We start from the raw sequence: 27,396 nt of genomic DNA, 5'->3' as shown, positions 1-27,396 counted from the left end.
TTTACTGAAGACCTTATACTACTAGTCATTAGAACTAAATTAACTAAACACAAAAGTAATAACTGGGTGAAAACTTGCCAAAATTAATGCTAACACAGCCCCCTTTTTATTTCCTTAGTTCTGATTTTGATTTATTTCAAACAATATTACTATTATGAAAATAAGAATGACCATCCTGTTGATTCTTGAAAATATGTTTTTCTTCTTAATTACACATTATTTTTTCCTGAGCTACGTCACAATATTGATAATGTGACGTGCAGCCTGTCACTGTTCAGTATTTGGACCAGATCAGTAGTACCTGAAAGCCAGTTAGCCCTTTGAAGTGTTAAATTACTGGATTGAGTTCTGTCCTTGATAGCAACACCATTCACATTACTGACATGCTGCTTGGTTTGAAAATGAGTCAAATACAGAATGAACTTGGGTAACTCTACAGAAGTTCCTAACTAGTCTCTCCCATCTTTAATGATCTCCAGATGTGCAAAAACCTTGTAAATACATTTCTGTGATTATTGCACATGCCAAGTCTGCTGCAAGGAAGGATTCTGGTTCTCAGATTACAAACCTACTATTTCTCCTGAAATATTATCTCCTTTCTATTAAAATACATCTGTAATAGAGACAAGTTACTAATCTTCTAAACTAATATGAAGTCCAGCAAAAACAGACCAGTGTATTTTTTTCTGAGGGAAGATAAGTGACATAAATCTGAATAACTTGTCCTCAGTAGAATTAAAACAGAAGGAGAAGCTTTGGAAACATGAGTGAATAGAGAACTGAGAGCTTTAGACATCATGATATGTGAGAATATTTTCAGTGCACACACTTTTATAAAGCATCCAAACTATTAGCATTTTTAGTAGGGATTTGGTATTGATGCCATCAGACTGGAGAAAAGGATATTAGGTATGAGATTTTATTCCAGAAAGGAAACTGTCGTTGGATCCAAATTTGCCAAGTTATTAACTAACAGCAACAGAAACAAAAGAAATACATAAATGAGATGACAAAACACAAGAAAAAAATCCATCCATGTTGAATATCCTTATCTATCTGCTTGGCTTTATCCTGAGCTGAATTCAGAAACAGTAAATCTCACATTTCCAAATTGCAACATCTGATCATATTTTAAAAGCATGTTTCTGCCACCTGTTCTTACACTGATGAACACCTGCTTGATTTCCATTTTACCAAGGGAGCTCTCAGTCTTGTAAAGCACATTATAGCGGGAGCAGTGGTGGCATCAGTGAATATCGATAGTGAGTGGACTGATGATCCAGCACTAGCATGCCTGCCACTTCCGGTAATCAGGATTCAATTCCTTGCTCTGCCACCAGCTTCTAAACCATTAGCAAAGTTACATAAGTTAAATATGTTTGGATGATGAAGATGGATGTGAGTTCAATCTTATAAAGTTTAAACTGAGCAATCTGGAAGCTCTTGAGCAGCAATATTTGAGTGCTTCTAAACTAATATACATTACCTTTCAGGGATCGTGTACCATGCCACATTAGCAAAGCCATTTGGCTTCTGTTCCAGAACTGGCTCATATCCTACCATATGATGGCACAGTGAGCTCACATCGTAGACTCCCAGTAATCTCATATTAGTCCAATTTTGAGTTAGCATATTTTGTGAACTGATTTCTCTTCATTTGAGACATGGTAACTCACCTTAACTCACCATCTGTATGCTTCTACTCTTTGGAAAAGCCAAATGGTAGGAGTCAGGTGAAATTTACCTTAAATCAAGCTGTATTATTTATCACTGTGAGAGCTAATAAACCACTTTGAATGGCTGGATTACAGAGGTGGTTTCTGGGAGTCATGTGAAAGCCTCTGTTGCTCTTTGGAAACACCAAAGCCAGCACTAATTTGGCTGGTCAAGCTGTCACCAGCTTCTTCTCTGAGAAAGTCTGATGTGAAATAGGTGGTAAGAGGGATCAAAACTTTAATCTTGCCTGTTGCTTCACTTCACTATAAACCACATTGCCTTGTCCAGTCCATGCCCCCTTTTTCCTGTGAGGAAGCTACAGATGTGCAGATCTGTAGCCCTTCACTTTCATTTAGACTGACATTACATCATCTCTACTAAGCCTTGTGATGACTGACCCTTGAGAGCAAGATTATTGGATTTCCTTCCCTTACAAAAACAGGGAGTTTAAGCAGATATTCGAAAAAAAAATAAATAATTTTCTTTCCTGTCTTTTTTTCCATTGGAACAAAAGAAAGTAACAGAAACTAACTAATTGTGCTTTTGTGAGGAACAGAGTTATAGCTAACTTCAGCCTGTAAAAATTGTACATGTATCCTATTTCTCTATACTACTCAGCTGGACAAAAACAATATGAATTTTGAAGCCAAGCAAGAATATGTCTTTTGAGCTGTGCCATATAACTGAAAACATTCTCTCTCAGACTTTTTTCCTTTAATCTTTTTCTCCAAAGTAGTGGGTTTTTTATTTAATGACATATTTGGTGAATTTTTACCTTTGATGTCATATAAGATAACAAAAAAAACCAAACCAAACCAAACCAAAACAACAACAACAAAAAAACCCTGACTAAAAATCTGACTGCTTGTGAGTTATTAAGGTTTACCAAATATTACATGTGGTACGGCACATTTTGTCTAAACCAGATGGTCTTTTTATTTTTTTTTCCTTGACTGAATGCCTGAGCTATGTAAGCAAGAAATGGAAAAGAAGCACTCTTGCTTTGTGCCCCATAATTCTAATTCAGTGAAACCTTTATGTACATGTTTGTCTCTATTGAGCTTGATTGGTAAACAGTAAAAAATTTGAGAAGACAAGCACATTTGCAAAACCTGTGCATGAAAGCGTACTCCCTTATTCTCTCCTCTCCTCTCTTCTCCTGATTTGTAGTGTCAACCCATGGATGATGGTGTAGACATCTAGAGGTGTTAAGAAATCTCTTGGGACTACAACCCCTTGTATAGGAAGGACAGTTGCACTCTAGTAATAACAGAGTTAGGCTTCTAAAAGAAGGAGAAAGACAGCAAGGACAAAGACTGGTGCAACTTATAAAGCAGACATAGTTTACAGTTAGCTTGTGAAAAGGCCAGTAAGGAGATAAAAAGCATGGTATCAATAAGTGAGGAAGGCAAATGTGAACACCTACAGTGCCAATTTGCTGTGTGTGCAGAGGAGGACAAAGCTTTGAAGACATTATGGATTTGGTCTTGACCTTGCCCTAGGTCTGGTCCAAGTTGTTTTATTAGGAAAGTCACTCTATAATATCAGATACAGTTTAACTAGTTTTACCATTTAGTGGGAAATAATAGGTTAAACAGATCCAGCATGCAGATAAGCAGTTGTATGAAAAAAAAAAATAGATAAAAATGAGAGTTAGTAAAAACAAAGCACAGCAAAAATCTGAAGGGGTAAATCCAAAAAGGAAGAAAATTAGAGTTAAAAAATACTGTATTAGAAGGCTAGTTAAAGCTAAACAACAAAATAAAAAAAGCAAAACTATCCAAGTAAAAACCCTGCATTGCTCAATAAAAAGTTATAAAGGCTGTCACAGAGAAGATGTTGGAATTTTACAGATTGGAAAGCTTTCTCAAATGAAGAGAACAAAAAAATCCATAATACATAGCAGGTCAAATAGAAACAGGAAATTAAAGGAGCTAAAAAAGAATTTGAAGAGCTTCTTGCAAAGGATGCTCAACTGATAATTAAAAGTTATTAAAATACATCAAAATCAGCCAGCTTGGGAACTGGTGGTACTGTTTGATGATAAGAGATGTAAAAGGGGACTTCATGAACTATAAGATCATAGTGGAGAAGTTCAATTAAATACTGCTTTCTTTTTTACTGCATGTACAACATGCTGGGGAAATTACCACACCTTGTAAGGTCTTTGTAGCAAATAGATCAGAGGACCTAGAAGAATCTGAAATAAATACAGAAGAAGTATTGTCCCAAATAGACCTAATAGTCAATAGGGCATCAAGAGAAGATACAATTGATGTATGAGTTCTGATGCAACCTAGATGTGAAATTGCAGAACTGCTGGCTGATGTGTGAAACCTACTCCTGCAAATCCCTCCAGGTGCTAGAAGACTAACATATGTACAGAAAAGGTTCTAAAGGCAATCATGCAAACTAAAGATCATTTAGTCTGACTTCTGTCCCTGGCAATACTGTAAAGACTGTATTAAAATTGCTAAGTGTTTGGATAAATTACAGAGTCCGTAGGCCTCTGTGAAAGGAAACCCTGCTCCATTAACCTGTCAGATTTTGGGAAGATTTCAACCAACACATGGATGAAAGGGATCCAGTGGACACAATTTCTGTGGATTTTCAAAACACCTTTGATAAATTTCCACATCAAACATTATCACAGATTGGAGAAAAGGTATTTTATGAACTAAAAGCTTGTGGAGGTAGGCTTACAAATTACTTTTTCAGGATGGCAGAAAGTCAGCAGTGCCATTCCCTAGAGATTCTTGGGCCAAGGAGCTGTAATGTGATTCAATCGATGTGTGTACACATACAAGGACCCAGGAAACTCTGTGAACACTCCTGCGCTACCAAGCATTTTCCATCAGAAGTCCCTGGTGGATCACAGGAATCAGCTCAGAGTTAAACTGACCCACTGGGGCTCCTCCCTTTCTGCTGGCTCTAAGACACCCTGTGTCTGAAAATGGAGTGGAGTACAAGCTTATAAGAATGTCTCTATGGCATGAGTTAGATGTGGATGGGCTAGATATTACAGCACCCACCAGAAACACTGGATGCAGACCACTGGAGAGCTTTTCAGGGTGGAGGCTGTGAAAGAGCTTCCCAAGTCTAGGAGTAAGCAATGGATAGGATCTGCCATCCTGCAAGGCTTACTTAAAGTGGAAATGTGATGAAGATTCAAGGTATCTTCTAGCTCCTGGGTCAAACAGCACAGAAAATGGTGCACAGGCCACCCCATGTGTGTGTTATCCATCAATAATATTTTCTATTGTCACTATTAGAGACAGACTGCAGGATGAGTCATTGGTCTCACTCATTAAGGAATTTCTTATGTTTTTATATATATACCACCAACAAAAGAGCCATAAAAGAGAGTTCCTCCCTTGGAACACCTTAAAGTTTCAGCACCCAGTTATTTCTAGAGGAGAACAAATTAAAGATATAATCAAAAATATTTGTTTCCATTCATGGGCATTAAAATACAGTTGTTGTACATGTTCTCTAAGATTTCAGAAGCCCACATGAACAGTTGGTTTTATTGTCTATAACACCTTCTGATACTGTAGTCTGTAGAGGTAAGTTTTATATTTTAACATATTTTTTGAATACAGTACAAGTGGACCTGAGCTATTCATGTTTAGAATAAATAATAGCCATAATTTATAGACTAGCTTTTCCAAAGAAAGATTCTCTTTCTGTTGTAGAATATAAGGCAACTTGGTGGTAAAATGCTCACCTTCACACACAGGCTAAGACTAAGAGCAAACACAGTCCATGTGGTAGGCTGATCTTGCATGGCTGGAGATGAGTTCTGATTCTTTGGGTTGGAAAAGGGTGTATGAGCAAGGTGTGAAACGTAGAGGAGAAATAGAACAGCTTATGAACTCTGCTGTCAAGCCTCCATTTCCCTTCATCCAGGGAATCCCGAGAGTCCTGAAAGTAGAGGAATTCATGATGGGTTAGTTCCCTGCTCCCTGGCTCTGAAGAGACTGTAACCATCCACTGCTGTCTGTGCCCCTGATATGTACTACAAGGCTTGGCCTGTGTTTGGAGACTGAATAATTAACCCTTGACTAAAACCTGATCTGATCAAGGGATATATGGTCTGTCCTTCCTACAATGGCCTCCTAAGCTAACTTTTCCTCCTTGCTTTTCCCAGAATTCTTCATATTTCTCTTGGAGCAGGTGCTTCAACTTGGACTGAAGCTGTGTTCCTTTGACCTCTTCCTAGAAAGCACAGCTTTATTTCCACCACCACTTTTCCCACTTTACTCAGAAGAGTGATTAGTTCTTTTTTTTTGCTGGAGGGTGGCAGTCTAAGTGCCTAAATAATATCTTTTTTCTTCATTTTTTCTGCTTTTTTTCAGTAACTGGTAAAACGTTAGTTGTTGCAGATTGTACAGAATATCTGAGCAGGGTAAATGAAGTACCTTAGTGCCATAACTCTGGTTCTATGCCAAACATAAAGTCTCTCAGATCCATAATTTCCTGGTCAAGTTGGTGTCTGCATATTCCCTGCAGATGTAGAGCTTAACACAAATCCTGCATAATGATCAGGGAAAATAAAATAAATAAGTAACTAGCGGTGAGTAGACCTTGGTAAAGAGACTTGATTCCAGGCTGCAGGTTGCCATCTTGGTTTACCCCTGCCTTTCCCCCTAAGCTGGCATGGGGTCAGGAGCACAGATTCTTACATATAAATGATTTCTGAACAGGTAGTTCAGTCTTCCTTCTATATTAACTAGAATCAGTGCTGGCATTGTTAATTTATCTGAACAGCTGGACAAAATAAGGTTAGATTTTCTCCATATTTCAAAAATCACCAGGGGAGCTCATAAGAACCACTGTAGTAGAAAGAAAACAATAAATAAATACATATATACAAATAAATACAAATAAAATAAACAAATAAATACAAATAAATAAATAAACAATAAATATTATAAGAGAGGAATCTGTAGATCAATATGTGTTGTGCAGAGCCTGAGACAGTGATCTGCAGTGCTTGTGTCACATATACATTTCAGGTAGAGCTTATTATATTACAGAATTTTTTAAATGTATATTATTATTTTTTTTTCTTTAAAAATAATATGAGAAGTCACCAGGCACCAACTAGCCAACTCTATCTCACATTTTGGGGATAAATAAGCCAGTCATTGCCAGATTTCCTAAAAGACAGAATAATGATGATATAAACATTGTGATTGAAATACTAGATATGAATCTAGATGATTTACATTCAGTTCCCAGTTTTGCCACAATCTTTCTAGACCGCTATGGGCAGGTACTCTGCTTGAGATTCAGGTCACTTACTTTTTCCCATCCCTAAGGTTCTGTCTATTACCACTGGAAATAAAAGTGCTTTCAGAGGCAAACATCTCCTTTCCTAAAATGCCTAGTTTCTAGATGGCTAAAATTAAAGAGAAGCTCTTCAGATCTCTACTCCTAAAGGGAGGAGAAATGTGGAGCAATATTCAAGCTGTGCAGTCTGGAGTATTTTACGCAGAGGTGAATACTCAGTACTTACTACAAGCCTGGCTGGAGAGACACACTGCAGATTGATCCCATGAGGTACCAGTTGTCTTGGACTGTCAGGTGGATTCATCTTCCTTGCTGGTAGTCAGCATTTCTGAGAACAGTCTCTAAAACTAAATAATTCTGAATGGAACTCAATTCAGAGGTGAAGGAAGAGACCCCAAGACCAGCTTTTTAATCCTGCCACACCTTGAGCTTTCCCCAGTATTACAAGCCTGTGATCACAAGAAGGTGACTTCACGTATAAAAGAGAAATGTAACTCAACTTAAAGTTATTCTATGCTGTAGGCATCTTTGGACTCATTTAAACTAATCAGCTTCTTCTCTGATGCTTTATGCTGGTTAGGATGGTAACAATTTTCTTTCAAAATACTGACTTTATTCCAAAACCAAACAATAGTCACATCTAGCTGCCCATTTTCCCAGCTAGACTTGTCCTGCCCAACTGGATGGAGTTTCTTGCTTTTCCTCAGATAAAGCATGTCCTTACTTGGTAAAAGTGAAATATGATTAGTTTAATTTAATTTATGACTACTTTTTTCAAAACTACGGAAATTTAACATCTCACATTTAATAAAGGCTGTATATTCACAAGACCCTTATGAAATACCCTATATTATGGGTGTAGAATAAAGGAATAAGAAGCTTGTCTAGAGCTCATAATCTAAGAAGTGTAAGCCTGACTTTCTTATACAGAAAACTGACCTAACGCAAGCTTGTGGTGTTGGAGTAGCAACAAGTCCAACTTCTTCACACTTCATCACACCTCTGTTTTCAGTAGTAACATAGGATTAAATAATAATTCAGGTCGGAAGGGACATGTAAGGTCTTTGGTCCAATTACCTGCTGAAAGTGATGAAGTGAGCTATGAGTAGGGTGCTCAGGGCTTTATCTTGCTCTTCAAAACCTCAAAGGCTGGACACTTACAGCTTCTCTGAGCAATGTGTTCCAGTACCTGACATGGTGAATAAGATTTTCTTCATATCAAGTAAAAATATCTTTTTTCCCACTGTGTGTCTATTGTCTCTTGTCCTCCTACCATTCACTGCAGTGAAGAGCCTTACTTGAACCTGTAGATAACTTCTTTCTAGGTACTTACATTTCAGCTTAATATAAATTTTTACAATTAATAATATGTATTGTAAATCATGCAGAAGAGCTGGTACTAATTGAAATGTTGCTGATGTACTTACACAAATCTCTTGGCCAAATCGTGCATTCAGTGTCTGAAAAACAGAAATGGAAATCATGTGTCTAGATTCCCCATTGTGTCCTTTAGCTATTAATCAATTTTGCTGCATTGGTGACATCTTGAATTGTAGTGTCATATGCAGTTCACTGTTACTTTTCATAGACTATCCCAAGATTGAACTTCCATTAGGAAGTTTTAAAATTTAACCCAGCATGCTTGTTCCTTCCTTCAAACCAATTAAAAAAAAAAAAAAAAAAAAAAAATAATTGCAACCCATTTTCTCCTCTTCTTTCAGTATTTTAGTAAAGATTGGTTATAAACATGACTCTCAAGACTCTCAATTTGTTTTTTTTTTTTTTTTTTGTTTTCCACTTGAATGTGAAACACATGTTTTTAGTTTATTACCTTAAAAAATGAATTCTTTGTTGTGGTAACATTTTAACTAAGGTATAATTTAAAACTCAATGTTGAAATGAGCAATGATGATCCTATTATACAATATCTTTCTTATTGACTAAAATTTCACTAACAGACTTATGCAAATATCTTTAAGAAATATTATGACTCAAAGTTTTGTTTTGGTTTGGTTTGGTTTGTTTTTTTTTTTCTATAAAAAAAGCCTGTTTAGCCTAGAGAAGAGAAGGCTCAGAAGGATCTTATCAATGTATACAAATACCTGAAGAGAAGTTTCAAGGCTCTTTTCAGTGCTACTCAGTGCCAGGACCAGAGACAATGAACACAAATTGAAACATAGAATATATCTTCTGAAAATCAGAAAACACTTTTTCAGTGTGAGGGTGACTGAGCATTGGCACATGTTGCCCAGAGAGGTTCTGGAGTTTCCATCCTTGCAGATATTCAAAAGCTATCTGTACATGGTTCTGGGCAGCTTGCTCTAGGGAGCCCTGCTTAAGCAGGGTGGTCGGACCGGGTGACCTCCAGAGGTCCCTTTTAACCTCAGCCATTTGGGAGAGGTGGGGTGGAGGGAAATCTAATGGTAAGGGTTTAAGAATATCAGTCAGATAGTAATACATATATGCCAGACTTTGGTCCCTTCTTTATAAGTATTTCCCCAAACTCCAGACAATATTATAATAGTATTTCTAAACTGCTAAAAAAAAAGAATTGTTGAGAACTCTAGTGAATAAAAATGCTTATAAGGTTATGTTTTACTTGCAACTTTCTGGAATTTCTAAACAATGAAATTACTTTGCTTACTATTCTCTATTGGAATTGCTGAATGTCATGTGCATAGCCCTTAAAGTTTTGGTACAGAAGGCTTAAAATTTGCAGCAGTTGGAATTACAGCTATGTGTGGATTGCACACATGGAAAGGGAAGGCTATGAAACATTGTCCTTCTTTGGCACAGGTTCTTAATGTGAGTCCTTGCCCTTCTATTTTACTGGATTACTTCTTTTCTAAGATTGACATTTTTAAGGAAGTATAGGCAGGAATTGTCTGTGACTGTGTGATATACATTAAGAGGTTTTATCCCAACATTTTTTCCCAACACTTTGCTAACCTGTTTTGTTACCTATAAGTTTATTATGATGGCATGTAACTTTGGTCATCTTTGTCTGTACAAGGAACACTCAGGTGTATGGGATTTTCTGTGTACTGTGCACACATACACATATTCTGTTAAATCAAACTTAGTACATCAGTCACAGCTGTTGCTGTATCCCTTTCCAGTCATTATCTTTACCTTTAGAGGGCAGATAAGTATTTGTATAGCTGGTCATTCATAATCCTTCAGATTAAGAGTTATGAAAAGTTATTTCTGTTATCTGCATAAATTGTGAATTTTGGAATGAAGTATCACTGTAATAAAAACAATCCACAAATAACATTCATTTAGAATCCTTTTCATATCAAAATATACTTATTTTTAGATTTATGAAATCCTGTTTTATTCCCTATTCTCCTGACTGGATTTGCTTCAATAAAAACACAGGTAGTTGAGAACATCATACTCTTGACAACAGGCAATATTAAATTATAGTAATTTCAGTTATGAATCTCATCATGTGAATAAAAGTTAAATTCTCAAACAAACCTTTCTCAACAGTTATTAATAAAATTTGGCGTGTCCAAACAACTTGTAAACTCCTGCACAAACACAATTCCATATAAGATATTTTCATGTATATTAGCTGCATACAATGTAATGGAGTTTAAAACACTGGTGATTTTATAGCTGTTAGCTAGTTTTCTTTTGAAAGATTTTATCAGTGAACAAAGATCCCTGCCATCAGAACTTTAACTGGAGTTTCTTATGTGAGTGTCATCACCATTACATGCAAGCACTAAACAGTCTGTGATGATTTTCATTACTATGATATTCCTTCTTAGGAAAGGATGATCATCTACTTGTTAATGCTAAGAAACTGAGACCCAAACTAAGGGTGTCATTCAGTGTCATTCTGTGTCCTAACTATGGGCACTTAGTGGGATTTGTAGTGCTACAGGGCATCTGATACATTTGCCTGGGACTTGATGGTGAGATGCAGAAGCTACAAGAGACAAGTAAAGTAGTAGCTGGAGATGGAATACTGCAGGCCTGCACTCTGCTGCTACAGGAATAGAGAAAAATGCATTAGCAATGTCAATTGTAGCATACCACTTAGCTGCCTTTGACTCCAGTTCAAATTGCAGTTCCAGCATGTCAGGCACAGCAGCACTCAGTGGTGGCGTAACTTCATTCAGGCCACGATAGTCCACAGTTAGTCTCCACTCATCACTAGACTTACGCATTGGCCAGATTGGGCTGTTAAAAGGTGAGCGAGTCTTACTGATCACACCCTGGCTTTCCAATTGATGGATCAACTTCTGGATAGGAATCAAAGAGTCTCGATTGGTGCGATATTGCCGGCGATGCACTGTCGTGGTAGCAGTTGGCACCTGCTGATCGTCAACCATCAGCAGTCCTACAACAGAAGGATCATCTGAAAGACCAGGCAAATCAGACAGCTGTTCAATTTTCTCAGTGTCCACAGCTGCTATACCAAATGCCCACCTATACCCTTTTGGGTCCTTAAAATACCCTCTCTTGAGGTAGTCTATGCCAAGGATGCACGGAGCATCTGGGCCAGTCACAATGGGATGCTTTTGCCAGTTTTTTCCAGTTAGGCTCATTTCAGCCTCTACAACAGTCAGTTCCTGGGATCCCCCAGTCACTCCAACAATATTGATGGATTGCGTTCCTTTATAATTAGAAGGAATTATTGTGCACTGTGCACCAGTGTCCACTAAAGCTTTGTACTCCTGGGGGTGTGTTGTACCAGGCCATCGTATTTGTACAGTCCAATAAACTCTGTTATCCCTTTCCTCCACCTGGTTGGAGGCAGGGCACCTCTAATTTCTGTTTTGCACAGTCTCTGGGTGTGAATTAGAGGTTCCTTCAAGAGCATCAGAATCTCTTCTGCTCCTTTTGTAAACTGGAGCAGCCACCCTCCTAGGAGTTTTTCCTTTTATCTCACGTACTCGTTCCTGAAGTTCTGAGGTAGGTCTCCCATGCCACTTATTCATGTTTTCTCCCTGCTCATGTAGGAAGAACCACAGTGAACCTCTTTTTGTGGGCTGCCTCTGTCCTCTCTCTCGAGATTGGAAACGCCTTTTCCTAACAGCTGAAACATAGGTTTGTGCAGGTCGTGAATGGTATGTGTCCTCTCTGAGTTCTTTGATTTCTTGCAATAGCTTTTCAAATTGGTCATCAGATTTTTCACACAGTCTCTCTACAGCAGAGACACAAGCCCGTAGAGAACCAGCAAGGCTGTCCTCAAATTCACGGAGCTGCTCAATCACTTCAGTAATATCTTGTCCACCTCTAGATGACCAGAGCATTCCTGCCAATGACTTAGCATATGCAGGTGATGCACTTTGTACAAATCTGCGCCACAGAGGTCGTGAACAATTGATTCTATCTGGATCTGTTCCCTCTTGGCTGTTTGGTCCAAAATAGATGATCTCTCACACAGCTAATTCTCTCAGGAACTGAATACCTTTCTCCATAGTATTCCATTTCCCTAACCTGGATATACAATCTTCCTTGTAGGGAAATCTTACTTTCATAGCTGCCAGGAGTCGGGTCCAGAGAGTAGTGGCATTAGACTCTCTTGAAATTGCCCTATCAATGGTGGAATCTCTTGACAGAGATCCCAGCTGCCTGGCTTCACCACCTTCCAGTTCAATTGTATCTGCCCCATTGTCCCAGCATCGGAGCAACCAGGTTAAAATATTCTCGCCTTCACGACGACTAAAGTCTTTTCGCAGATCTCTCAGCTCACCTGGAGAAAAGGACCGAGTGGTGGTCACTTCATCTCCTCCCTGTCCTGATGGTGCCCCTTGAGTTGATGTTGGCCCTGTGCCATCATCTGCTGCACGGGTAGTCTTTCTAGTGACTTTCTTACAACCAGCAACTGATGCTGATATGGGTTTACCATCATTTGATTCATTTCCAGGGTCTGAATGACTGTCACAGTGATCGCTGTGGTTACAGCAGCAACAGTGCCCAGTGTGTGAAGAAGGAGGGGCTGCCTTTAAGGCTGCAGAATTAGTGTTATCAGAAGTGACCTTGGCACTCTGCGGAGGAGCTGTAGCTTCAGCCTGCGAAGGCGCCGTGGCGGGGGCAGCAGCTGCAATGGCAGCTTTCACTGTTTTGCTCTTTCTCGAGCGGCCAGGAGTGCTTTTTGCTAAAGCCTCCGAAGATGCACCGCAAATCTCAGGACAACAAAGAGACGCAAACCTCCTGTTGAACGCCATTTCTCTTAACAGAAGCATGAACTGACACACATTCAGCAAACCAGATAACACCATCACAGTTCTATCAAAACTCCAAGGATATTCAAAGCTCTCTAAAACATTTGCGAACTGTCCTAACGAAAAAACAAAAGTATTGTTAGTCAGCCTTTCTAAAGGTTCACTTGACCAATTAGCAAACACAGAGCTGTACTGCTCTTTAATCTCTCCTGGAGGCTTTTCAAGGTAAAGCAGAAGTGAGTAGAAATTCATTAGCGGCTGCAGTATAATGAAATAAACCAGTGACAAACCACACAGTATCATCATGAGCATTGTCCAGTTCCTTGTTGTTATATAATGAATACTTCGATTTAAAAAGAAAGCCCAACACAGATATGAAATCAGTGAGCACAATGCAGAAAATAACTGATACAACTTAAGCCATAACATCTTTAAATCAGTGTAATTCACTTTGCTTTAACACCACCAAATAATATCCGAAGCAAACAGACGCGCAACTATCACAACTCTATGAGTTGGCACCGTGCCAAGAAAATTGAAAGGTACGTCAGAGCAGTAGAAAAGCCAAAAATCTCCAAATTTACCCCTTTCTCTTGCCCCACGTTGGGCGTCAATTATCTGTCGAGGGTTAAGATTGCGAGGTGACAATAAAACCCTGGCAGATGTATTGTTAACCCCCTCTTCCCCCCCCACTTCCCCCTTTTGCCCCTCCCTCTCCCCCCTTCCACTCAGGACAGGCGATTGGGAGGAAAAAAGGACAGAGAGAAGAGAGTTGAAAAAATTAAAGATGTTTTACTAATGCTACTAATAAGAATAGAGAAAATAATACAAAATATACAAAACCAATCTTGAAAGTCTCAGCAACTGCAGAGCCGGCACCCAAAGTCCTGGATTAGACTCCACAGCCAACCAGAGCTGGATTCAGTCTGTCACTAGGCCTCAGTTCACAGGGACGACTAGCAAGGTCCTCTCCTAATGTCGGCCATAGGGAAAAAAGGGAAAAAGGGACGAGATCCTCGTGATCTCCCATTTTATATGAAGTATTCACATGAATGGAATGTTATACACAGTTGGTCAGTCGTTTCTCGTCGCCCCTCTCGCGAGATGTCCATCCATGCTTATCAATAAGTTTGCATTCCATTGCTAGGTTTTACCAAAACATGTGTCTGGTTCTCCAGGAAAATGCAGTTAATATGAAGCTTTAGCTGACAGGCAAAATTCACTGAAAAAGAAACTTGTGTTTAACAAAACCAGGACATCATCTCAACATCACTAGACACCTATGTCTGGGTAACTGAATTGAGTCCTAAATATGACTCAATGCTGTAGAAGCAGTTAAAGGAACCCCGATCGCAATCCTATCTCTAGTCAATAGGTTGTCACTTCCTGAAACTTATGTCTTTATAGATAGTTCAGCCATTATAAGTAGTCTTGCTGAAGCCACTGTTTTCAGGATCATTAACATGATGTACTAAACTGAGGAGGAAAGTACAGCTGAACAGTGTGGTGGAGCAGTTTCCATTTTCTGGAAGGTTTGGAAGCATAAGGGTTAAGTTTGTTGTTATGTGAAAAGTCTCCGCTTTCAAGATCCTCATGCAAATACTTCTGGCATAAATACATATTTGCACAAGGGTTTGGAACACTATCTCTTTCATCAAACATTATTCTTCTGAATATTCACAGAAAGCAAACAAAAGGGATTGTGAATACTTGCCAGAGCAGATTTACTAAATGTAGCTGAACAAGTATTAGTGAATATGGGATTTTTTGCGATAATCTTGCAGGTGTTGAAGTTTTTAGGGTAACTAGGTGACCTTTTGCTAAGCATATCTCACCCTCCTTCTTCCATAAAAGCTCCAAGGCAGCTGCCTCCCTACCTTTCCATCCAAGTTGCCTTTCAAGGCAAACAAGACATGTACAGAGTAATAACAGAACCCTTATTGCAAGGCATGTGATCAGAGTACCTAGAGTGGGACATCTGTCCCAAGAATGGGATGCACTATTTAGTACATGAACATACAAATGAGAGACAGCCAAAGAAACTGAGACAATTTCTGAATGAACCTAAATATTACAGACAGCCTCTTCCAAAAAGATCTTCCACAGATCTCCTTAGGTTCTATATTCATGTTTGCAGATTGCATCCTCTTGTCAGGTAATGAACCTGCTACTCCAGTCCTAACTTTGATTGGCATGGTACATTATTTTTTCTTCAGAGCAACCATATGTCCTTACATTTTATTCAAAAGGACTGGAAATACGCAAAAACATTAAAGAGCACATTGGTGTTAGTTCATTTCATAGCTGATTGGTTGTTTCTGCTTTTTTTTCTTTTTGTTTGTTTGTAGTTTCTGTTTTATTTTTATTTTTATTGGGTGTTTTGTTTGTTTGTTTTCTCATGTGTTTTGTGTGCAGAAGAAAAGCCTTGATTTCCTTAAATTTAACCTTGAAATTGTCTCTTCTGGTACATATATTTTTCTAAATTATCAGATTTCCCTTCAGGGGTAAACCTGATTGGTTCATGGACATATCAAAAATAAATATTTAGCAAACAGGGAGAACCTTGTAACCTTTTTAACACACGCACTCCAAGAGATGTGCAAAAAGTTATTTTACAGAAATGTACTTCACCTGTAGGCCATTGGGATAACACTCTGTGTTTTGTATTGTTCAGTTTGTGTGTGATAACATTGATTTAGAATCTAAAACTGTTTATTCTTTAGTCTTTGTAGAGAAGTCCAGGAAATATTAAACACTAAATGTCGCTCAGGTCTTTCCCAAAGCAACATTTCATCAGTACTGTGATTTTAAAGTCCTGTGGCATTGATATTTAAGATATCCTGACTAAGAATTCCCAAATACATTTCAGACTTGCATGAATTATCACAAGTCTTTCAAGATATTTTCATTTGACTTCTAATCTATATTTGGCAAGTTTAAAAATAACACTAATAGCTGTGAGAGTGATCTTTCTCTAATTATGCTTTCAGAACAATTCAACATATTCCACTGTCAATCAGTTGCTCATATAAAGCTGGTGGTAAACCCTTTCCTACTATTGTCCATAATAATTAGTGTACTTCCATGAAGAGACATTTTTACTGCTTTTAGTACATCTTTGCAATACATTCTTATAAAACCTAGAAAAATGCTGTAGAAATTTTATTGGGGTTTTACAAATCTAAGTAAAGGAGTCAGTGCAGATGCTTGACAAAGGACCCATTAAAGAAGTCGATCTTGTATTCGTGTCAGACCTGCTGAATGTGTCAAGTTAATAAATGTATTCATATACATTCCTCCTAGGGTTGTATTGGAAATAATTAATCCACCATGATTCAATTATCCATCGCTAAAGTGGTTGGAGCAAAATATGGCTCTTTTAGTATCAGATATTTTGTATTTGCTTTTTATGTATGTTATTGCCACTCAGGTTGGAAACCTACACCTTTTTGGACTGCCTAGTTAAACCAGTCATCTTCTGGGCTAACATCTAATATCTAGGACCGCAGCAGACTGGTCTGGCCCAGTAAATACCACCCAAAAGAGAGACATGCCAGACCTATTTCACAGGGTGGGACATAACAAGCAGACTGAGTATTCTCCTGGCCTAGCCTGATGTGTTGTTTGGTTTGGTGTCTGAGTCAGCAGAGGTAGAGAAGCCAACAGCAAGCAGCACGAAAGAAGATTTTAAGGGTCAGGAAACTTCGGTAATCTGGGCCATTTGTCAGCTTGTTCCACCAGGATAGGAGATATTTACTTTTTCTTATAATTCCTGTTGAGAGAAGAAATAATCTTGTTATCCGGACTAAGGACTGTCGTGTTGGAGTGTGGTAATTTTATAGGTTATCAAATAGGCACCTTAATCTAAGAAGAATACTGTGTTGGAGGACAAGAGATCAATAGGCAGTGAGATTTCAGGGTAGACAAAGAAGGCCCAAGGGAGACTGATAAAAAGTGGATATGCAACTGGAAGGAAAACACACATGGAAAGTAATTTAGGAATAAGGGGATATTTGAATACTATAAAGGAAGGGCATGGACAAAGCAGATAGGTGACAGAAGGCAAAAGAGGCAAACTGGTGTGAGATGGAAAGGAAAGAAACTGAGGAACTGCTTGTGCTCCTTTTGTAAAAACAGTAGTACAATGTAAGGAGAGATGCATAGATGAAAGGGGCTTTAGCTTTTTTTCCTTTTTTTTTTTTTTTTTAAAAATAATATTCTTTACAAAGACAACTGCAAAATACCTCTTTTAGAAGCTATGCTCAATGTTAACTGGGTTCTCAAAACAGACACTGTAAAGGTCCTAATAAAGTCAGCTAATGCAATGGCAAAAAGATGGGGATATGACAGGATAATTTTAACATTGTTCTTACATGATAATTATTTCTAAAACCTCTGGTTTTTTTTTTTTCATTGCATATTGGAAAGGTATACTATATTCACTAATGTGGTTTTAGTTTGTTTTTTAATGAAAAAATCTTAAACAAACAAGTGACCACAGAGGTTTTTTTCTATTCATTTCATGACAATGCTGTATAGTGTGGCCCTGAATCCTTTTAAGTCTAAGCAGTCTTAGTTTTGGAAACATGCCAGCCAAGCCTAGTGTTTCAAGTATTATTTTAGAACAATTATGAATGTTTAATAAAAAAATAGATAAATACCCCAGGGAAACTTAAAAGAAGTATATATACTCTATGAACATATTCCTCATCCAGGTAGCCATACATTTCTTTTTTCCTAATTACCACAAAAAATTCTGACACTTTTTCTTATTTCTATTTTTTTTTCTTTTGATATTGTGGAATTTGTTATTAACTGTCATTAAATTAAATGTACAGGGGTCTGTACAGCTGGAGTCAAAGAAAAAACAGCTATTTAGCTTTTAATTAAGACAGTAAGAGAGAAATCTGAGAGGAAGAAGCTATGCCATCAATAAACCCATGGTGCTGAAATTATTCTGTCATGTTTGTCTTTGACAATGGGCTTAATAGAAAGTGACAGAATATTTCAGATATAGTGTGGGATTCAACTTCTCTCACACAGGTGCAATACAAGTTTTAGTATAATAAAAACTAACCTTCCCTAGCTCTCTTTGATATTTAAAAAAAAAAAAAAAATTAAAAAAAAAAGAGAGAGACCACTACATGATGCTTTATTATAGAAATATACCCTGTGATGAGATGACCTGTCCTTCACATCCTCTGACTATACAACAAATCTAAACCTAAACCTCATCTCAGACTTAGATGTCTAATGTAAGGTCACATGAACTTCAAGACATTACTGGGCAGGAAATCGTTTCTGCAGCAAAGATAGGGAAGAAAATAGGAAATGGCAAAAATAAAAACTCAGGCTCAGACTACTTTGAAATTCATCTCCAGGGTCATAGAATCATAGAATAGTTTGGGGTGGAAGAGATCTTCAAAGGTCATTTAGTTCAATCCCCACGCAAGGAGCAGGTTGTGGAAGGATATACTAATTCAATTTCCGCTGGACAAGTTGCAAAATAAGTATTTTAAGCTATTGGTTACCATCTTTCTTTTCACAGAAGTTGGAGGTTATTTGAGTGGAAACTTCCCATTAAACTTTTTTTTTTTTTTAAATAGAAGAATTGAGATAAACATAGTGTGGGAGATAATAACTATATTCAGATATGTGGAATCTGTGGAGGGAAGAATAATTCCAAGGAGGAATTATTCTCTGGGATGTAAGAATGGGCTTGTCAGTCACGGGAGCTGTTGATTCTGAACTGAGAAAGGATTTCATGAGGGGAAGAAAAGGAACGAGTTTCCTTACCTCATACTCTTGCCTTTTAGCATGCTGTTAGTGCATACGTGCAATGAGTATGGTTCCATCGACATCTGAGAATGAATGCACACTTGCAAACACATGTTAAAGAGAGACATGCAAAATGCACATAGGAATTTATCCTCACTCTGTGGCAAAACAAACTCTACAGAAGAAGCAAAACTAACAATTATAATCAGTATCATTTCTGTATTTAAACTTTTTTTGCTTTAAACCTTTTTCTAAGTAACAGTATTTTCTTTGGTTGTCCAAAACATGAATTGGCCTAATTGCATTTTTATTTCTAGGTGGTAAGTAGCCATTTAAACCTTTTCAAGAACAAAGTCTTTGACTTCCTTAGACATGCTTAACCATTATGAAAGCACAAAGACCTGATTTTTAAAGGACACATGCAGGCATCCATTCTTCTTTGTTAAGTAAATGTTAGAGGACAGCAGACTTCCAAGAGACATATCTAAGAGTTATAAGTAATGTTCTCTTTGAATATCTACTGTTTATCTTCTGCAAATAGGCAATTTAAGAGTTGTATTGAACCACAAAGATTGTGTTTGAACCATTTACAAGTACTAATTTACAAATCAGTAGCATGCCAGTAATTTTAAATTTCTATGAGTATCATGTGTCCAGAATCCCAGCTTTTAAATATAAATTTTGTAATGCAAATGCACCTCTAAAAGTCACATTTGCTGAATAAATCCACATTCCTAACTCTCTTTTGGAGAGGCTGGAATAAATGAAGAGAGAAAGACTAACAACTGCTATAACTGCTATTTGGCTGGTCTGGAAAAAAACAAAATGATAGTTCAATGAGAGATTGATTAAAAAGGACAGGAATTAACTCCTAGTTCCTGTACTTCAGTCTAATTCTGATATTACTGAGATTATTGAGCCATGCAATCATGGGTCTTAGTGAGGATGTAAATTAAATATTTGTTCTCAGAGAAAGATTGACTTTGTTGTAAAAAGACTGGGAAGCTTCAGAAATAGGCAACACAGCAAATTGCTCTGGAAACTCCAATCTGAAAATATAAGCTCTTCAGCAATGTTTTAAGCAAGCTTACAAGAATTCAGTGAGTGTTCCAAAAACTCTTCTCTGTCTACACTTAGCATAAATTGGTGAAATAGATCTAAAAATGGCATGGATTTCCTGAAATTAGCCCTTTCTGACAAAAATCAATTCATGTTAAAAATCCTCAACTATTTGTAGTTAAGCCAGATCTCATGTCTTCCTTTACTATTTCCCCAATTGCATACAGGTTGATATACGGTATGTAAGTTTGTCAAAATTGTATCTTGTAGCCACACAATTAAAAAAGAAAAAAAGAAAAAGAAAAAAAAAAAAGTTTATTCTTGTTTAACCTGGTAACATTTACAGAAACCGATTTTTTCATGTTTTTAGTTAGTAGACCACATATAGTCTGCATTTATTTGATTAAGTTCCCACAGATGAAGATACAGGCATGGTGAAAGGAGTGTGGATGAACAGAACAATATTTAATTTATCCTGAGAGCAAAACATTCTTCTATCTTTCAGGAGCCAGCCTATTGAGATCTCATTACAAATATAGCCCTAGTGCTTACAGATTCTTATTTTCAGTGCCACTAATTATTAATGGAGAATAGTGGCCAACGATTAGTCTCAGTCAATGGCTCAGTTCACCAAATGAGGTTCATATTGCACTGAATGAACAAAGGTGGCAAAATCAATCTCAGCTAACAAGGGCAGAGGGAAAACCTCATACCTGAGTTTCCTTGATCTGTGGGTGGTTTAAATCAGACTTTGTAATTACTTTTTTTTTTTGTTTAAACATGTCACTAGAAAGGACCCTAGATTCTGATGCAGACGATTGTATTTTTTTTTTTTTCCCTGAAGCATGGATAAGAGATATTGCTTAACAAAATTAGAAGCATTTTTGCACATGTCAAAACCACAGTAATTACAGAATTTCTGAAAATACAAGTTTTGTACTATTAACCAGCTTTACAACCCAGACTTTTCACGATGGAAAAATACAAATTTCTGTGCTTCTGTCCTGTCTTAAATTAACCAGACTTCCACCTGTTACTTATTCAGTTAAAAAAATAAGCTTAAAACAGTAGCTACTTTGCATTTACAATGTATATAATACTACAGATAACATTTCAAATAGGCAAGATTCTATACATTTAGTTAGCAGATGAAGAGGAAAAAATCCACTGACTTTACTATGCTAGCCACCAATACCTGTTTTCAATACTTTGAAAAGAGATCATAAGCCATTCCTGGGGGTTAATGTGATCATGGCAATTAGTGATTCTGAAGTCTCTGGATTCTGTGATATCTAATCTGAGATATTTCAGAAGTTATCAACTTTTAAACATAGTCTGATCAGCATTTTCTGAAATCAGACCATCTCATGTACTTCGAGGTGGAAACTATGAAACAGACCCTTGCGAAAGTCTTGGCCAGAGGTTTTTAACATACTGTCCTATCCTACACTTTTTTTTTTTTCCCCATCAGTTATATATTCAGCTATTCATTCATCAACAACCTAACTTTAGATGGATATGATAGCAGAGGATAAGCTGAAATGCTACTTTCTTCAGTATCCCAGACCAGCCTGGGGTCAAGGAGTATGCATTTTATTGTAATGACCAATATAATTTTAAGAACAGGATTGCAATGGAAATAAGAAGCTCATGAAACACTGTGTAATTTTATTTGTGCTTAGTTTTGCCAGTGTCAGTTAATAAGCTTGAGTATAAATTAAGTCAAAACCCATGAATATATTTAGGTCTTGTGCAACAGACAGAGATGTGGGGTCTTTTTCTCCTTCCCTGTGTTTAAGAAAACCATGGATCCAGTTGAAGAGAACCAAGAACAGAGAGAGAGGCTTGAATCTGAGATTAAGTTGTGTGTGGAGTAACTTCTTTATATTCTTGTGATTGCTTGCTTTCAACACAATTTGTTTTCTTGTTTCTTTTTGCGTAAAAAAGTCAAATCCTTGAATAAATGAATTTCTATATCCTTTGATTCCATCCCATGGGATTTGGGTTTGTTGCCTTATATGTCCCTTTTGCTCAAGAGGCCAGCCTGACATACAGTGCAGCCAGGGACTTCTGAGGGAGAAGTGAATCTCCTTATTGTGAGAAAAGACAGGATGCATCTGAACAGAAATTTGAGGCTTCAGATAACTGTGACACTATATTAATGCATTTTGGATCTTACCTTAAAGTCCATGGGCCAAGCCTAATATTTAGCCTGCCTTTGTATACCTACATATCTTCTAAGAGAAGATGTTATCTGTTGTTCCTTGAATGCTTACATTTCTGTGGCGATACTTAGAAGCTAATTATGTGTGACAAAATTGTACCTTGCAAGTTTGGTAGCATGAAATGTGGTCCTACATGAATAGATGAATAGGTTGTCACAATTGCTGGGAAGAAAGCGGCTAAATTTTGGGAGTTTCGAAGGGCTTGACTCCCCAATTGAGCAGCATTTTGTAGATGAGGTTAATTGATTGACCATTATTTTATCACATATTTTAAATAATTTTGGATTCACTGTGTTTCATTTATACAGTTATACGTTATGTAGATATATTATTCCACAGGCTCTCTCTGTATTTTTTTCTGCCTCAAACATAATGGCATCAGCTGCAAGAACATTCTATGCACATAGCTTTGTGAAAGACTGACAGCACAGTTTTCTGTTCAAGGGAAACATCAATTTGATGGTTAAAAACTAGATAGCAGGTATTTAAAGTATGAGTGATATTGCATGAAATTTTTGAAAGGATGTATGTGATGATGAGGAACACTTCTACTTATTGCAAGAGCTTTGATAAGCAGAACAACATCTGGTACTACATCTGCTTAAAAAAAGGGGGACACTTAGGATGAATTGAGTGGTCACAACATCCATTTTTTAAGGGAATACTTGAACAATTACGTAGTACTGAAATACTAAGAAAACTAGAGGCATGTTTTTCAACCAATAATTTGAAACTCCCTAAAAGACAATTTTAAATTATTTTTAAAAGTCACAGAAAAGCAAATTCATAGGTGTTACAAAGCAATATGTGTGTGAAAAGTTTTGAAAAGGCTATATGGAGTCTGGAACTGACTTTTTGTTTTGTTTTGTTTTGTTTTTTTTAATCAATAAGTCAGAGCTAGGCTAAATAAAAGGCTGGAACACAAGTAACAGATTGAGTAAAGGAGGTTTAATATTAACTTGTGAAAGCACAGGAAATAATTGTGACTTCAGAAAATAAAATGCAGACTCTAAGATTTTCTCATTTTAATAATAATAAACAGCAATGTGACTGGACTCTGTAAGAGTAAAAAATCTGGGTGGTATCTAGTGCACTTCTTAGCATGATAACTTGGAAGTTACTCTCAGTTTAGATCAGTGAAACCAGTTAAAAATAAACTCTCAGAAAATAGCTTATACCTCTGGCTGAATAAATGGGACATAGTATCATTCCCAAGAGGTATTACTGTCTATTAGATGTCACTTTATTCATAATACACTATCTAGAGGTAGGTCTTGACATAAGAGCCCAGGATGCATTTCAGTGCCAGGAATAACTCCAGAGAAACTGTCAGAAGGCTAGATTTTCAGTGTAGCTTAAATCAGTGTAGCTCATGAATCCAGCAGAGCTGCACTGATTTATATCACCAAAGGAACCTGTCCCTCACTTAGAAACAACTTGAGGCACTGGCATATGTTTCATTGTCTTTGAGGTCTGCATGTGTGCATGTGTGTGTATTTTTCACTGTTACTTCTGACTATTTATGAAATGGCTTTTGGAATGGTAGCTACTAAATTTTTTCTATGCTCTCTTCAGAAAATAAAGTTGTTCTAAAATGAGTAATTTTATTATGACATCAGAACCATTATTTCTTATTTCATCAATTGATTCCACAGATACATTGTAATTTATAATGTCTGACTTCTTCATAGAAAAAGCAAGACATGACTTAGTCATATGGAAGCTTTTCAGAGATTACTTATTTGTTTATGGAAGACTAAATGTAAATTCAACAGATTGTAATCTTCCTTGAGTCATCTGTGAACAAAAGCCCCTGAAGGGTGCTAAGAGACACCATATGGTGTGAAGTATTTGCCTTTCATAAGGGAAGCCAAGGCTCAGCTGCACTTGGATGAAAAATGGGCTGGTAGAGTAATATGGTCATTTTTTGTCATGGTCTTGGCAGGTTCTACATCAGGTAGTCTATACCGCGGGGCTATGCATTTCTTACTACCTATCACACACATACATGTACACACAAAATCCATCCCCATGGGTCAATTGTGTCAACTTACTCTTTAAAATCACAGTACAACTATAGTAAAGGTCAGAGGTATTAATCCTGATTTCCTGAAGAAATTTCAGCTGGGATAATCAAGAATTTCATTGCAGATTTACCTGAATAAGACTTATTTTCACATCTAAAAGCATGATAGCAGGTGCTGCTAAGCAGACAGGAGGGAGCTTCTCTAAGATGTAGAAAGGTCCCAGGGTAGAATTCCATGAGTTATTCTTTCACTAAGGGTGTTAACTTAAGCAATCTTAACCTTTACTCCTTCCCACTTCTTCATGTCATCATGATATCTACTCAGTTGTGCTGGTAGGTGTTCCAGACTTGGAACCCCATCTGGTTTAAAAATAAGCCAGCATTTTTCTATTAAGGTCATTTTTAATGTATCTCATTTATTCAGGTTCACTGTGTGATTCATGCTAATGCATAGCTCTACACATGAAGGTATAATGTGGAAATAGGGCAGAGAACTGAATTTTAAAGCTGCTCAAACAATTAGTTCTTAAAACAAAACAAAACAAAAAACAAAACTGCTCATGGTACTACATCTATAGTGGTGGTACTACATATTTTCTCTATTAAGATTCAGGCTTTCAGTCACTTATGCAAACATGTTTGAAAGAGTATTGTTGTTGCAGCTAAAACGTAGCTTTGAGACATGATCTCCCCCGTGAAGCTAGAAAGATGTCAAAAATAACCAAAAAAAGCTGTTAGAATTTTCTAGCAACATCAAATGGTCTGATAAAATATATTCTCTGTGACCTTGCCTCAGATAACATCGAACACTGATAGTGCCACAGATTTCAGTAGGACTGCTGACAGTAGTAAAGACAGTGGTAAAGTAGGAGTAAAGTTAACAATAGGACAAGGGGGCATGGGCTTAAATTCTGCCAGGGGAAATTTAGGCTGGATATTAGAAAGAAATTATTTATGGAAAGACTGATCAGGCATTGGAATGGCCTGCCCAGGGAGGTGGTGGACTCACCATCCCTGGAGGTTTTTAAACTGAGATTGGGCATGGCACTTAGTGCCACGATCTAGTAAATGGACTGAAGTTGGACCAAGGGTTGGACTTGATGATCTCTGAGGTCTTTTCCAACTCAGTCAACTCTGTGATTCTGTGATCTTCATCTGCGTGAATGATTAGAAAATTAGTACTGCAGTTCACAAAACATTTATTTCTGAAAGTATAAATATAGGAGATTTTAGATGTCTTTCTTGTTACTCAGACCAGGCATAGACAAATTTCAAGTAGACAAAGATCTTTTCCTTGTAAATATCTCAGGTAATGAAGAATAATTTAAGGAAAAAATAAAATCCACAAGCTAGCCTGTATTATGGTTTTGATTTTCATTTTTTTTCTAAAGGACACCTCCAATGACTGCTTAATATTTTTCATAACCAACTATTTTCGCTCCTTGTAGTCTGTGACCTTCTGTTATAAAGTATTTTATTTGCAGAATACTCTGGTTCCTTTCCCAGATGAGTACCATTACAGGCAAATATTTTCGTAATAAATTTACACCTATATGCAGCAGCAGAAAACCTCCATCTACATTGTTTTTCATGCAAGACTTTGCCTGTAGTCTTACAGTATCTGCCTAAAATAATTTCTTTAAGTTAAAATCAAGCCACAAAGTTTTCTCATTTGGCCTTTGATAATTACAATGCCATTGCCAAATAAAGAATGACATCTTCCATTACTTGCTGCTAATCATACTTTACAATATAACTGGGGAAAATATGTATTTCTACACTTTTTATTACATTAGAATGTCATACACTTTACTGTAACTCCTTTGTGTGACAAAAAGCAGTAATAAAACTGAAACTTGGTAATTGTGGACTGGGCATAGAAGCTCCACAAGGAATACTTTCTTTCCTCTCTTTCTGTCAACAAAAGTGATTGTGTGACAAATGACATGGCTGCTTTTAATGGCTAACTGGTCATAGCTTCATTATAGATATTGTAGAATTAACATTTCTTCAACTGCCACCCTCTTCTTGTCAGAAGTACAGAATATGGAAATGTACTAAGTGGGGCTTCTCAAATATTTTGCAGTATTGTGGTCTCATTCCCTAAAGACTTATTTCCAGGACACTCTACAAAGGCAAAACAAATTATTCATCAAGGGATATAGTATAATGCATGTGGTGGATCTGCTTTGACTACTGTTTTGTTAACTGAAGCCCTTCTCCTATTTTTCAAAGATGATTACTGACAGTACAAACATTTTCAAAATAAATCCAGATTTGAGAAGGATAAAGAACAGCTTTTTGTGGTGTCTAGCCTGTCTCCCTATTCCCATTTCATGTGGTTACCTTCACAGTTAAAATTTTACTTTTGGGCACAATACATAGATCACCATTGCCTACAAAAAAATCAGAACTCCTGGTTCTGCAAATTTGTTCTGCTCAGCCTTGCTCTGCAACTGGTGAGCTGCTAAGCTGTCAAGGACCTATTTCATATACTGCCTGGAGCAAGCAGGTGTAGCATAGTTTGCTGACCCTGCTACATGTTTGTTCTCAGAAATCAAGTACTGCCACATGACATAGGTTTGAAGTTCTTCTTTGAGGAAGTCATAAAGAACAACAATTAACATTTACCACACTCTATAAACTCTTCATTCTGCAAGATATTCCATCTGTATTCAGTTGTCACTCAGACAATACATTGGTGAATGTGGCAGCTCTTGTCAGTCTGTGCCAACTCATGATGAACAGTTTGTTTCATCTATAAGGTCCTCTCTGTAGACAATGACTACTTAAGCTTACTCTGTGCTAAAAAATCAAGACCATATATTTTTTCCTTTTATTTTTTTTCATAGGATTGTCTCAGTTTATAGTGCTTTGTTTCATATGAACAGTTATTTTTGGAAAGTGATAACTTGTTTTAGAAAAGTATCCTGCTGATGAAACCTTATTTGGCAGATGAGAAGCCTTCCCCCTTTCCACCAGCTCCAGACTGGTTACAGACCAAGTGCCCCAATAATACACATCCAATTTTCCCATTGCATTTGATTAGGGTGCAATGCTTTCACACAAATCTTATTTGGACAGAGATTCTTACAGCAGACTAAAACCTCAC

Source organism: Nesoenas mayeri, assembly GCF_963082525.1.
Source record: "Nesoenas mayeri genome assembly, chromosome: 2".
Taxonomy (NCBI): domain Eukaryota; kingdom Metazoa; phylum Chordata; class Aves; order Columbiformes; family Columbidae; genus Nesoenas; species Nesoenas mayeri.
Note: the sequence above shows the minus strand (reverse complement) of the source record.